Source organism: Muntiacus reevesi, chromosome 15 (genome assembly GCF_963930625.1).
Source record: "Muntiacus reevesi chromosome 15, mMunRee1.1, whole genome shotgun sequence".
In the NCBI taxonomy this organism is placed as follows: domain Eukaryota; kingdom Metazoa; phylum Chordata; class Mammalia; order Artiodactyla; family Cervidae; genus Muntiacus; species Muntiacus reevesi.
In genome coordinates this window covers 54,887,710-54,897,931 of record NC_089263.1, presented here as the reverse complement: position 1 = coordinate 54,897,931, position 10,222 = coordinate 54,887,710, and positions in this window count along the sequence as shown.

Here is a 10,222-nt window from a genome sequence, read left to right as displayed (position 1 = left end):
ACTTATAAAGATGGCTGTCTGTTGTCATTTGTGGTGGGGGCTTGGCCGGGGGCAGGGTGGGAAGGAGAGGGCAGACAGTGCACAGGTGTGGTCCTCCCTTGAGGCTCTGCTACAGACCCGGGTACCTTGGACACCTGGCTGGTCTTGGTCCCTTGCCTGCCTGCTTTTTATATGGTTTCATCGTAATTCCCCGAGGTCAGCATTTATGGGGATTCCAAGGCACTCAGCTTTTCCCTCACCCCGGATCCAGCCACCTTGATCCTTGACTCAATCAAGAGGAGGCTGGTCAACCATCCTAGTTCACCTGGGACTGGGAGGTTTTCCTAAAACGTCAAACCTTTGGTGCTGAAACTGGAAAAGTGCCAGGCAGATTGGACAAGCCAGTCACTCTCATTTGACAAGTCCTCGTGGGAATCATGGGGGGCAAGAACCCGCGGCCCCACGCTGGAGGGAACATGGCCAGAGCTGTGGCCAGTGGCGGGGCTCCTGCTATGTCCACCCCCGTTCCGGACCTCGGCCCCACTGGTCTGCAGCGCCTCCTCACCCAGCTGCTCAGAGCGCTGGGGCCCGCCCTGCGACCCCAGGCAGATGGGTCCCAGCCCTGCAGGAGCAGTCCTCTTTCCCCAGGTTTTTGGAGGGAAGGGGTTCCTCTCTGATTGGCAGGGTGAGATGGAGAGAGACTGCAGCCTCATCGTTTTTATCTGAGGGCTGAGGCAATAGTTTGGAGACAGCCAAGGTCACGCAGACACAGACAGTGGGTGGGGCTGGGTTTGCACGCAGATGTGATTGTCTTCAGCACACAGCTGCTGGACATGACGGAGGGAAACCCAGCCCAGACTATCTCCCCACAGGTGGGATGCCACAGGGCCCCATCACCTGGGTCCCCACGGCTTCAGAGTCAGCTCCACAGTGGCAATCGGGAGGGCTCTGTGTGCCCAGAGTTGGGGGGTCAGAGTGCTCTCCAACCCGACAGCTCAGGGGAATGTCAGCTCAGCACAGGGTCTCAGGAGGAAAGGGCCCATGTCTCAGTTACCTGGGATCAGGGCAGAGTGGGGAATCCATGGAGGTCCCCGCTGAGAGCCAGGAGGTCGTCATCTCAGTGGTACACCCTGGAATTCCATGAGCTGTCATTTGCTGAAAACCAACACAGGTCCTGGCATACACTGGGCCCACAGAGGACAGTGGCCATCACTGTGATCATTGTCACTGCTGTCGTTAATAAAAAACTGCCATCTAGGCCACAGCAAGAGCTCTTCTACCCGCTGGTGGCCCACTCAGGTCCCCCCTGGTAGCGATCCGGTGGAGCGCTTCAGGCCTTGTCCCGGTGGCCCTGCGCTCCAGCCTGGTAGAATTTATGGCAGCAAAGCCCGAGGCCAACCAGGCAGGACGCAGGCAACACCAGGCCTGTGTGCAAGGCGCTGCCAACTCCTGCAGGTGCCCGGGGCGGGGAGTGGAGGGTGGGGGTGGCAGCAGGAAACAGGGCCGGCCTGGGAGAGGGGGCGGGGAGGGGCCGAGGACCGGGGCTGGGGAGCCGTCAGCACAGAGAGGCAGAGTCCCCTGCCACGTCCCGTCTCCACTCGCATCTCTGGGGCTTTTTGCTGAGATTCCAGCTCCAGAGACCAACATGGCAAACAGCAGCGTATGCTCTGCCCACCTGCTGGCTTCATGCCCACCCATGAGCCTCCCACCTCCTGCTTGGGGTCCTGCTGCTGCCACCCTGGTGTGAGACACAGTGGGATCCACAGGCCCCCGGGGGGCCCCCCGGAGTTGTGCTGGAATGACTGCCCCTGACCAAGGGGGAATGGCCATTCTTCCTTCTCCGCAATACCGCACTGAGACACACTGAGTGTGGCATCTCAGAAGATGGTTCGGTGAGCGGGAGTGACCAGTGGCACTTGATTCCAGGCAGTGGCCTCCCTAAGGCCTCGTCCGGGGGCACACACACACACCCCGCCTGACTAGTGACCAGCCCCACTGGACACTCACTTTCCTCCTCCACTCTCCCCTGCCCCCCACCCCCCACCCACAGGAAATAAATGCCTTCAAGTTCCCCTACCCCTTTCACCCAATTTGTTGCTGTTCAGACACTAAGACATGTTTGACTCTTTGCAACCCCATGGACTGTAGCATGCCAGGCTTCCTTGTCCTTCACTATCTCCAAGTTTGCTCAGACTCATGTCCATTGAGTGGGTGATGCCATCCAACCATCTCATCATCTGTCGTCCCCTTCTCCTCCTGCCTTCAATCTTTCCAAGCATCAGGGTCTTTTAAAATAAGTCAGCTCTTCACATCAGGTGGCCAAAATATTAGAGCTTCAGCTTCAGCATCAGTCCTTCCAATGAATATTCAGGGCTGATTTCTTTTAGGGTTGACTGGCTTGATCTCCTTGCAGTCCAAGGGACTCTCAAGAGTCTTCTCCAGCACCACAATCCAAAAGCATCAATTCTTCAGTGCTCAGCCTTCTTTATGCTTCAACTCTCATATCCATACATGACTACTGGAAAAACTATAGCTATGACTGTACAGACCTTTGTCAGCAAAGTGATGTCTTTGCTTTTAATATGCGATCTAGGCTTGTGGTAAAGAAACTGCCTGTAATACTGAACACCCGGGTTCCATCCCTGGGTTGAGGAGATCCTACTCCAAGTGTTCTTGCCTAGAGAATTCATGGACAGAGGAGCCTGGCGGCTACAGTCCATGGGGTCATAAAGAGTCGGACACAACTGAGCGATTAACACTTTCATCTTCACTAGGTTTGTACTAACTTTCCTTCCAAGGAGCAAGTGATTTTAATTCCATGGCTACAGTCACCATCACAGTGATTTTGGAGCCCAAGAAAAGAAAATCTGGTCACTGTTTCCACTTTTTTCCCTTCTATTTGCTTGAAGTGATGGGATTGAATGCCATGATCTTAGTTTTTTGAATGCTGAGTTTTAAGCCAGTTTTTTCACTCTCCTCTTTTACCCTCATCAACAAGTTCTTTAGTTCCTGTTCACTTTCTGCTATTTAATACTGGCACCTGGACTCTAAGGATGCCCTCAACCCCAGAGAAGGACCCAGAGATAGGCCTGATACACAGGTGGTCCCTCCTCTCTCACTCTTCAAGGAGGTCTCGCCCCAGTCATGGGGGCCGCAGACTTGGGAAGCCCCTCGACCAAAGGTGAGGCATCCTCACTAGGCCCCCGGGGAGTAGTGAGGGCTCCTGGAAAACAGGGAGGCCTGCAGGGCTTCCCAGAACAATGTGAATGGCAACCCTGGGCCGCCCGCCTCCCTTGGCCGGAAGCACAGAGCCTGCTCCTCCCCACTAGGCCTGTTCCAGGGCTCGCTGTGAGGAGCAGTGACCCGAGGCTCCCTTGGAGCCCAAGGGTCTGACTGTGGGCCTCACCCTTGATGGCTATCTGTGGGTGACCAGGTGGCATCAAGAGGGTCTTCCTGGGACAGCTGCTCAGGGACAGGAAGTAGAACTCTGCCCCCATGAGCTTGCCCTGGGCTCTCATCCTTTAGCCCTCTGGTGGACATGGTCACCACTGACGAGGCTGCAAGGCGGTCATTCAGTCATCCCCTTGACAGAAGCCCCTGACCTTTGACCCCAGCCCAGTGCTGCTGCACGCATGCCACACCCCCGCATCTTCTAGGAGGTTTCCTCAGGGGGTTTGGGGTCATTTCCTATTGGCTAACCTCAGCCAGGGCCATCTGGGGCCAACAGAGAATGGTGAACCCCAAAAGGCAGGAGGTCCAGGCTTAATCTCTCTTCTCTTCAGAGCTGGCTGAGGGCAAGCGTGCTCCTTTGCCTTCGCCCTAGACAAACACAAGCCACCCTTCCCAAAGGTCATGAGTGCGTACTGCCTGCCAGCTAAGAGGGGCCGTCAGGAAATCCTCCCACAGCAAATTCTTGTCTCCACCGTTAGAAACCAGAAGCAAGCACAAAATTTGGTTTGTTGATCTTCACGTCCCCTCCCGACACCCCTTAATTTTTTCAAAAATGCCTTCCTTTTCAGACTCACCGATACGTGAAAATAACCCAATTATTTAAAGGGAGTCGGGCAACTCCCCCTTCCCCCTCCCTCTAAAGAAAGAGGCGCTCTGATGGTGGGCAGGCAGGTCGGGGGACGTCAGAGTACAGGGCACCACCCCCTTGACGTGAGCCCAGCTCAATATCTACCCAGAAAGACAAGGGATCCAGAGGATGGTGGCCACATAGCCCACCACACAGACGGTCTCCAGTGAGTCCGCTCTGAACCTGTACTCAAAGAGGACTGACAAGTAGGGGGCCCCTGTCCTGTGGAATTCCAGGGGGCTGGCTTCACGCCACTGATTTTTCGCCTGGAGGTTTGCCCTCAACCTTTCAAGTGGGATATATTATCAGGGGTTCATATGTTCTCTGTGAGAACTTAATCTTCTATTGCATTTTTATGTCAAACTAAAAATAAGTGTAATAAGCATGTCTGGATCCTAGGAATGAGGACATGAGATTTCAGGCCCACAGTCGTGTTCACTGCCCAGCGATGACAAACAGCACCATTTTAGTTGCCGAGGGTGATGAGAAAAGATGTTGGCCGGGCGACGTGGCCGGCTTGCCTGCCCCCGGCCGGGCCGCTGTGGGGAATCCCTCTAGTCTGTCTGCCACGCCCTCTCAGGGAGCTCATCCTGTCCTGCCTTCACCTCCCCTCAAATGCATACCATGCCCCCCATCATCCCCAGATCTGAGTGCACCGGACCGCACACTTGCTGTCCGGGGGCATCTTGTCAAACGCAGAAGGATTCCTGACTCTCGCCCACGACCTCTCTTCACCCCGTTGTCCTCACCTCCACACCTGGCCCTTTCCACCACCACCGTATCTCTGCCCAAACCCTGACAATTAGCCTTTATTCCTCCTTACCTTTCAAATGGGACATGTTCTCAGGGATGAATATCTGCCAATGGCCAATAAGCCAGCAGGTCTTCCCAGGTGGCGCTAGTGGTAAAGAACCCACCTGCCAATGCAGGAGAAGTAAGAGACACAGGTTCAATCCCTGGGCTGGGGAGATGCCCTGGAGAAAGAAATGGCAACCCACTCCAGTTTTCTTGCCTGGAGAATCCCACTGACAGAGGAGCCTGGAGGGACCCTGCCCATAGGGTTGCAGAGTCAGACACGACTGAAGTGACTTAGCATGCATGCACGCACACAATAAGCAAGCAAGTCCTATCAACTTCGTCTCCAAAACACTTACATCCATCTGCCTAATTCGGCCCCAACCACCCCCATCCAAGCCACCATCACTTCTTGCCTGGACCACAGAGAAAACCCCTGCCTGGGGGCTCTGCTTCTACCCTGCCGCCCTCCGGATCCTTCCCACAAAAGCCAGAAGGGTCCTTACAAAACATACCTCAGATCATACATGAGTTAAAATCCTGCCCTTGACATTTTTTTACACTTAAAAGCTGCACTCCTTACAGTGGCTCACAGAGCCTCTGCTTCTCCTGTACCCACACCCCCTCACCCTCTCTCCCAGGCCCTCCTTCCCCTCGGCTACCCTGTCCCCTCTGACCTCCTCATGTATGCCAGCCCCTTGCCATTTGAGGTATTTGCAGCCACTCTCTCTCCGGTTATCAGCTGTGGCTCTCTTCAACCACCCCTAGTCCTCTCTAAATGTCCCCTTAGTTTATTTTTAATATGGCGCGTCTCACCAGCTAAGGTCTTCCCTGATAGCTGAGTTGGTAAAGAATCTGCCAACAATGCGGGAGACCTGGGTTCGATCCCTGGATTGGAAAGATCCCCTGGAGAAGGGACAGGCCACCCACTCCAGTATTGTGGCTTGGAGAATTCCATGGACTTGTATAGTCCATGGGGTTGCAGAGAGTTGAACACGACTGAGTGACTTTCACTTTTTTCACCAGCTAAGGACACATGTTGATAAATGTACGCATCTCCTGTCTTTCCTCTCCCACATAAAGTAAGGAGTATGAAGACAGGGGCCTACTCTACTTTTGGGTCTTGAAAGTTAAAGTGGAAAAGTGGAAATGAAAATCGCTCAGTCATGTTTGACTCTTTGCGACCCCATGGACTATACAGTCCATGGAATTCTCCAGGCCAGAATACTGAAGTGGGTAGCCATTCCCATCTCCAGGGGATCTTCCCAACCCAGGGATCGAACCCAGGTCTCCTGCGTTGCAGGCAGATTCTTTATCAGCTGAGCCACCAGGGAAGCCCTTTAGGGTCTTGAAGTGAAGTGAAGTTGCTCAGTCGTGTCCAACTCTTTGTGTTCCCATGGACTGTAGCCTACCAGGCTCCTCCATTCATGGAATTTTCCAGGCAAGAGTACTGGAGTGGGTTGCCATTTCCTTCTCCACTTTAGGGTCTTAGTCGTTGCCAAATCTCCAGACTCCCGAAGTGATTGGCACCAGAAATATTTGTAGAATTAATTAATTGATTATTTAATTGTGGGTTACACATTTAACACTGTCCACATAGCATCAAGAAGAGAATATAGCATTTTATTCCCCATAACTGTTCAGAGCATATTCCCACCTCATTGAGCATGGAAGGGAGCGGCTGAGGGACTAGGAAAACTTGAATTTGCCAGCTGTTGGTGTCTGGGCCTCCTCCAGCTTCCCTGGCCCCTTTTGGATGACTCGGTCTCTTCGGGGTAGGTGCTCAGACTGAGAACTGCCTCCTCAGGCCTGTTCCCCTCCAGGAGGCACCCAGCTGGGTTCTGAGTGGGGGTCTGTGGTCTCTGGCATGGGTAGAGTCAGGTTCAGACCACGTGTATCTTTGGGGTCCCGGCAGGTCTCGTGGCCTGCCCGGGCTCCTGCAGGGCTATGTCTGGGCCCTTCCGGTCTGTGAGGATGGCCTCGCCTCCCGCTGCCAGTATCCACACTGCGGCAGACTCCTTCTCCCGGCCACAGGTCTGCCCGTCTTCCTGGTCTCTCAGCCTAGCCACCGGGGCTCTGGAATCTGCACGCTCAGGCAAGCCGGGAGAGGCTGCTGGAGGTGGGGTGCGGGCTTCTATTCACGGCCCCCCAATCCGACCCCAGGGCTGTAGGCCCTTCTCCTGGAGGCTGTGTGCCACCATGTCGTGGGCGCCCTGGTACATTTCCGTCTGGGCACACCATTCTCACCCCAGGGAGGGAAGCTGCAGACAGGCCCACCTGGCCTCCCAGCCCCGCCTCACATCTGTCTGCCTTTGCCTTCGGCCACCAGTCCACTAGGGTCCAGAAGAGGCAGACTCTCCGTTCCCTCCACCTGTGTGGTCTGAACCTCCTCCCACCCCACGCCAGCCCCGGAGCTAGGCTGGGGAACACGGTTTCCTGGAGAAGAACAAAAGACATATCCATTTATTATTTTCAAAATATTATCCCCCTGACAAACACAAGGATGTGTTCACACCATGCGAAGTCCAAATGACGAGGCAACACACCATCTGGGCGAGGATTTCCTAGTTGCTCATTCAGACAGAGAAACGTGGGGAAGCCTTGAGTCACACATGCAACCCAGCAGCGTAGGAATGCCGCATCCCAAAGAATGGAGCCAAATGCCCATTGCAAGCTGTGATTTCATTTCAGCAAAACACCAGCTGTCACACGACATTGCAGTTGGAAGAAGAAATGGCTGCCTGAGTGTCAGCTGCTTAGCCCAGAGCCGCATTCCTAGGAGCCTGGCATTCCTAGGAGCCTGGATTTCCTAAGGTGATCGTCGTTAAGTTTAGCACTTCTTCCTGTTCTATGATTCCCTCTCTGTACCAAGTACTCGACAGACATCATTTCATTTACTCGTCACAAAAATGTCGGGAGAGGGGAATTACCATCTGCATTTTGAGCTGATGAAACGGAGTCTTAGCCAGATGGAATGACTCGCTGGGGGTCAGAGAGCGGATGGTCAGGAACGTCCCTGACTGACCTGGCTGCAGAGCCTGTCTGCGTTCCCCGCCATCCGCCCCCCAGCCCTTAGCCCCGCGGTGAGCTCTCTGAGCTGAAGGCTCTGGGCACACACCCTACGGTCTGAACTTGGCCCGATCCGCCTCTTTGGAGCCCTCCCCTAGCCATGCCCGCACCCCCCCCCCGCACCCCCATCTGAGCAGCGAGATTGTCCTCACCTGGAGGGTTTCTGTCCTTCACGCCTGATTACTTGCTGATTTCTTTCTTTTCCAAGTGGCCACCTGAAGGAGTGGAAATCAGGGCGTCTGCCAGGCAGCCCCAGGAGGCTTCCTCTCCACTGGCTGGCAGGCGGGGGCCTGTCTGGACTGCATGATTCAAAAGCCAGTTCTTCGTTCCACCAAATCCGTGGCCTCCGCTAATGTTCCTTCAGAGATGAGCTGTTGCCAGGGGGCTCCCCTTGGAAAGACCAGCCCTGACCTGGAATGAGGTCGAACTGACTGGTGGGGGTGTGTAGAGGCAGGGTGGCAGGCCATAGTCATGTAGATGGGGGCGTTGACGCTAGGGAGAGGTGGGCACCTGAGAGGCTGAAAGCATGGCCTCGAGCCCTGCTTGGCCACTGCCTTGCTGAGTGACACTGTGGCAATCCCACCCCCACGAAATGAGAGGGTCTGGGCAACTTACAGGCCTGCAGGGTGGAGCAGGTGAATGAGTGATGCCCCAAGCCAGAGGCTACAGGGTATTGGTCGAGAGGCTGTGGGGTCTTCCTGCTTGGGAGTCAGAGGAGAAATGGCAAGTTCAAGCTCATCGAGGAAAATATGCCGTGGGCCAAGTTTAACCAGCAGGCTGGTGAATTCTGGCCTATATAGTTCTAGGTTAACTTGGCAAATAGCAAAGGATCTACCTATCACTTACCTACCAGGATTATGTAGTAGAAAGAGCCACATTTTTGGAGGCAAATATATCTGGATTCAAATTTTGCTCTGCCTTTTACTGAGTGACTCCCACAAATATTGTCTTTCCAGACCTCAGTTTTCTCATCTGTAATATGTCATAATAGAAGTGCCTGCCTTATGCCATTGTTGAGAAGACTAAATGAGATTACTGTACCTAAAGTGCCTAACATGTAGTAAGCCGTCACAGAGGGTCCCTATGATTATTTGAACTAGGGGCATGTCTCCATAGGGTTGAGTGAACGCTTAACAGACCCCTGATCTAATCATCACAATCTGTAATTCATAAATTTTATTCTTTGTCATAAAACTATTCTATTAAGTGGGAAACTGTGATTTCATTTGTGAGCTACAATTCTTTCAAATGAATTCCCAAAGCAAAGGAGAAAATGCCTTTTCAGATGAAGTGACACGGGCTTGAGAGAAATTTATTATAGATGATTAATAATAAACAGAGACACTAACAAGACTGGGCTGCCTCAGAAGACGCCCTCAGATCTGTATCCTCATGCTCTTGGCACATTTCAGCCAAAAGAGCCCAGACCCATAAAAAGCGGGGGCAGGGAGGGGGAAAGAGAAATTAACATTTACTGAATGAAGCTCTGACTTGAAGTCAGACGGCATTTTGGCCCTTATGCGACTACTGCCACCTGCAGTAGTATGACTTGATGAATGCAGTGTGTATGTAGCATGATTTAATTATGTAATTATGTATGTAGTATGACTTGGATGAGTTATTTAACTTCTGGGCCTCCATTGCCTTACCTGCAAACTGGGAATGATAATAACACCTATCTCTTGGGGAGGAAAGGGCTAAGAGGAGTAAAGATAATGTACGTGAAGTGCTTAGGACCTAGCTGATGCTCAATAAATAGTAACTTTTGTGGTCTCTCTGGAATTCCCTTCACAAGAAGCTCACTGTTGTCAGTGAAAGGAACTGACTGAGCAGACTTTTACTAGTAACCCTTTTTCTCCCAAAAGGTTCAACTCTCATAAAAACATAGCTTGGTTCTATTTCATTGTGTTCCAATTGCTGCCTTCATGCTCCTTAAGACCATTACTGTTAAAACACCCAATATACCCCAAATACATATTTGCACATTAATTCTATTAAAGAGGTATATTAAATGATCTACATTGTCCAATTAATGCCAGAAGCCCTTGAGTCCAAGCTCACGAAAGAGTCTGGTGCATAACACATCTTCTCTGAGCCAATCCAATCTGATTGGCCTATTGTTGGTTGGAAATGAAGACAAAGACGCTGCAATCCCTTGGCCTCAGATGAGACTCTTGGGGAAGAGAGTTGCTGAAAATATCCCATTGCAGGCGGAACAACACGCTTGTAAAGATGGTATACAATGAAGGCTGGACATCCTTGGTTAATGAGCGCATTTCATCTCCTGTGGGTCTTGTAGGT